Source organism: Atractosteus spatula, chromosome 3 (genome assembly GCF_055471065.1).
Source record: "Atractosteus spatula isolate fAtrSpa1 chromosome 3, fAtrSpa1.hap1, whole genome shotgun sequence".
Classification (NCBI taxonomy): Eukaryota; Metazoa; Chordata; class Actinopteri; order Semionotiformes; family Lepisosteidae; genus Atractosteus; species Atractosteus spatula.
In genome coordinates, this window is record NC_142708.1 from 42,169,949 (window position 1) to 42,175,294 (window position 5,346).

Consider the following 5,346-nt stretch of genomic DNA (forward strand, 5'->3'; position numbering starts at 1 on the left):
CCCTCGACGCCTTCCCGGATTTTGGACCCCAGCTCTTGTTCTCGACAACACCTTCGCCTCCCAATTTGGTACCGACAAACCCTCGATGTCTTCCCGGATTTTGACCCCAGCACTAGTATTTGACCACGTCTTCGCATCCTGTCTCTACTCCTAACCTTCCTAATCTGAAGAGCCTCGCATAGCATCCCAGTCCTCCGAAGTCTGGTCCTCCCTGACAATCTGTTATACACCTCACCATAGGGAAAGAGGGAAGGAAGTAACCAATCAGTCATATACCTTTATGGGTTAATAATTTTATAGGTAAAATATTTTTTTCATGTGCTACTCCAGAGGGAGATGGGAAAGAGAAAATGACAGGCTGATTATTCCAGGGATATCATATTGAATTATGGAGATTTTTTTATTTCAAAAGATATTTTTATTTTCAGTTTTGATGCTTTCCTGCCTAGCTGTACTGATAGAAAGTATATTTGAGAAGAGCTACAAGAAGAACATAAAAAATAAGAATGTTATGATGTTCTACTGAAGAGTGATTTGTAGCATCCAGGAATGTGAAAGAAACTATTGGATAGGAAAGAGGCAGCCAAGCCAAGAGAACCTAAAAGCAGCATATAGGGAATAGTCCAGGACTACCCTTTACTGGACCCAGAGGGAGCAGGGAACATGCAGCCTGGGGACAAGTAGCAGGCTGCTTGCTGACAGGCATGCTGATTTACCACACATGCAGCCAAATGGGGTTTCTTTATGGCTATGTACAGATAACAACCAAATTCAGGAATTATTTTACTATGTAGAAGACTATGCAATCTAGCCATTATAAAGGGTGTTAGGAAACTTCTTCCCTAGCCATGGGTTCTATTCTTCTACCAGAATCACTAGTGCATGCACAGACCTACAATGGACACTAGTACTGTATAGTTAAAGTGCCCTTTTATTTTCTAGTGGTGAACAACAGTCAATACTGCCTGTTCAACACCTAGAGCTCCTTATGTAAAAAACAACACCAATGGACACACATTCCAAATCAACATAAGTATCCAAAAGTTACCACACAGATATCTCAAATGGTTATATCATAGCTCTTAAGGTATGTTTACAGATAAACGAGTAAAAACAATCCAGCAAATTTGACTTTTACTAATGGTTCCATTTTATAACTACAGATTTAGAGATCTCTTATAAAAAGTACAGTGTCAGGTTCTGTAATTTAACATTCTCCACCTGGTTCTGAACAGCCCATTATCCCTCTTTCAGAATTCCATTAATGTCTTCTATTAGAGACTGAAATTCATATTAATTTTAATTAATTAAGCTAATATGGCCAAAATTAATATTGGAGATGTCAATCAGAGTGAAAACTGAAAGACCCTTTTGTTCTCCAGGATCGGAACTGGAGACCCCTGATAAACTACATGGTTCGCAAAATTAACTGGAATTTTTAACAAATTCAGAAAGAAGTCCCCAATTAGCAACAATTATAGATTCTAGGGTATAAATACGGTGCATACTCCAATGCCAGGGTCTGTTACACTAACACTACTAAATCAGTAATTTTTTACATTTCTCCACCTTTCTAGAAACTACAGTACAATGCAGATTACCTTTCAGTAGGAGACACAGTGTCAAGGAGAGTTCTTTCTGGACCCTATGCAGACGACACGATCCAGGGTTGAGTGAGAAAACACGAGAAAAAAGGCATGCAGGATACAGGGATGAAAACAGGGGGGCGTGTCCATGGAGTGCTGGTGGTCGGGGGAGGTGTGGCCGACGCAAACGATCCAGGGATGAGACAAACGGGAAATCCAAAAACAGGGCAAAAGTCCAAGGCCAGGCGATCCATCCGAGACAGACGATTAAAATCCAGAACCGGGTCGGGACCGGCAGGTGGCACGGGAACGGGAACGGGAACGGGAACGGGAACAAGAAACAGAAACTAAAACCATAATGGAGCCAGGCGTATCCAGGTCCCGGGCTCGCATGATACCGGAACCAATGCAGAGCCTGGAATAGCGTTAGTATCTGGCTTTTAAGGGGGAACTGAAAAGGGGCTGGAGCTGGGAATAGGTGCAGGAGATGAAACAAACAAGGAAGGGCTGGAGCGCCCTTAAGAGGAGGGGTTGCGATCGTGATACACAGTCCCTAGTCTTTATACCAAAAACTGATTTACAACTGATCTATGTACAAACTAATTGCTCCTTTTCTTATCTTTCAGTAAATGTATGTCTATAATTTTCATTTTTTTACTAGTAATAATAATTAAAATGACAATGTCTTTTACTAAAAAACAGATGCACCATTCTATGCTGGTGTAAGTACTTATATTTAAGCATTAAATGATTTGTACAAAATTATATTCAGACAAAATAAAATATTGCATATACATTTAACCACCTATTCTTTATTCAGATGACCTGTAGTACTGTACTGTATGCGTCAGTTTTGGGCAGAATATCAGAACAAAACACAATGAATGATATTTATTCACCTTCTGACCTACTGGGAATATTAACATGCTTTTAATCTTGAAAGAGTTGACAATAAACATGTATCATAACATCATGCTTACATCTGTACAATGATATATTATTTTTCTTTATCAATGCAAATTGCCCAATGATGACAAATGAGAATTAAGCTGAGTCACTAATTAGCTGAGGTGACAATTAGTGTCACCTAGCCGTGATTACTTCTACTCCTACTCAATGATTTCAAAGCACAATTCAGTACAGTATATTGGAAGAAGTGATTGGCAAGCTTGGTTCTAGAAATCATAACAACTGTGGAACTGTATGTCATTACTCTGATGTTATGACATGTACAATATATCAGCTAAGCCTTACAAACAAGCTGTTTATCTCCCTGAGTTGTAGGAAGCCACCTTTATTTATTGTAGCTTTCCACTGTCTGCTGTAGAATCAGAAACTGGAGTCACTACAGTACAGACTCACAACCCAGTATTATTCGAGTAGTCCTGCAGAAACTTCCTGCACTTTGGACCCTGCTCAAAGGAGAACAAAAAATTCTGCATATTTGTTCAGATTTGGGATTTGCTCTCACCAGAAAAAAGTAAACTTATGGATTACATTTTTGGATTTTCTCTTGCCATTGACAGACCTTATCTTTCCACTCTGTATGGCTACTTTTCGTTTTCTGAAAATATCCTCTTTCTCTGTTACACTACATTCTCCTCAGTTACTAATGCATGCTTCCTCTTTTTTCATTCCACCATTTGCTCACTTAAGGTTGGTACCTCTATGTATAGTCACTGGCATGTATTCTGGTTAATCACACCATATCAATCTCTCTTTTTCATAGTCTCCCTGTTCATTCATTTTCTGTCTTTAGGTTTCATTGTGAATTAGTTTTATGGGGTCTCTCTCAGTTCTTTTGATGGTTTCAACAACTTTCGAAGGATTCCAAAAATCATTACATATACAGTACATTGTTGTATAGAACAAACGTGTTTGGTAAAGGACATCACAAAAATTCCACTTCATTTGCAAGACAGGATCACTAATGTTAGTATTCTATATTACTGTATGTACTGAAGCAATTTGTATTGAAGCCTATTAAATTAACGCCAAGCTCAGACAGATTGTTTGCCGGTGGAACTCATTCAGTTGGCAGCACATTAAAATATTTCGAATAGTTGCTAAAGCGATCACTAACTCAATCCTGCCCCATAAACTTTGAGAAGAAAGAAGAGAAAGTATATAAAAGTACAGAAAAAATTGGGCAGTGGCTGTATCTGTTCTGCCAGTTCTACTGGCAGAGCAGTGGCTCTGTGGCTAAGGATCTGTGCCTGTGGCTGGAAGGTTGCCAGTTCAAATCCCACAGCTGGCAGAGGAATCCTACTCTGTTGGGCTCCTGAGCAAGGCCCTTAACCCCAACTGCTCCAGGGGTGCTGTACAATGGCAGACCCTGTGCTCTGACCCCAGGATCTCTCTCTGTCTGTGTGTGTCTCATGGAGAGCAAGCTGGGGTATGTGAAAAGATCATTCCTAATACATGAAATTGTAAAGGGTTAATAAAGTAATCTTTATTATTATCATTTAACTGAAAAACAAGCAGTTAGAAACTAAAGCTGTAGTCTTCTAGTTCAGACTTTGACATCATTCACATATTTAACAGCATCTCTGTATCACACATCAACCTGAGACATGTGAGGATGTTCAGAACAAACTGATCTGTATACCTTCTCAGGTTGTCATTGAGGAGTTCACATGAGAATCATTATTGTTATTAAAATTCATATTTTACCACTATAATAAGCCTAAAATTAGATTCTTGTACTCCGAGTTAATTATTTTGTCAAAGACTAAATACATTTTCAATTGGTAGTTTGGTTATTGGTTGGTTAACTCATAAGAATGTCTCTCAGCAGTTTTAATTGTAAAATTAGGGTTAATTTCATTTGAAATATCGTATTAAAATTAATTTATTACTAATGTATTTAAATATAAACAAGACTGTGCATATACAATCTATATACTGTATGCAGAAAGTGATCATCCCCACATTTGCTCCCACAGCTTATAGTATGTCTGGGTTACTACTACTACTACTACTACTACTACTATTATTACTACTACTTTGGTGTTACTACCACACTGTGACTGTGATTTCCCATTATTGGTGTACAATAGGTTAATCTGAATAAATATTGAAACATTTTGTTTAAAAAATCAGCTAAAATTACTGAACTGATTTTTACAGACTTAACAAAATGTTATCAGACATATGTACACGAATCATGCTAAAAAGAACCTTGACACATTTGCAAATTGCCAAGGGAATGTAAATTTTATATTTGAAGGAACAAGTAAAGGTTTATTCCATGCTGAAAAGAGAAGAAAAGAAACACAACGTTTCAGCTTTAGAGCCTTCTTTTGGTGTGAGGAAGAGAGGAAAGTAGACAACTAATAAAGCATAGGAGAACAAAAGCTGGGAGTGGAGAGGCAGAGTGGGCACTCAGGTGGTGTGAAGTTCAAAGAGTTGAAGAGAGGTATGAAGTCAAAACCTGCAAATTAATTGAGAGGGTTAGAAGGAAATTAGTCTGTCATTGAGAGAAGGGGGAAGGTTTGATCCTAGTTTCAGGATAATTTTATTCAGGTTTGAATATTTTTCTGCAATAATAGTTGAGAAACCCCTCTTTGAGAACACGGGTTTCTCTTTGAGACGGAGAGATCAGTATGATCATGGCCATTAGAGTTCAAATGAGAAACTACAATGTGGGCTTGGAGAGATCTTTGATCCTCACAACCCAGACATGATCCCTGAAGTGGTCTCCCAGTCTCCTTCCTGTTTCCCCAATGTAGAGAGCTGGGTTAAAGGTTGCTGGAGATAC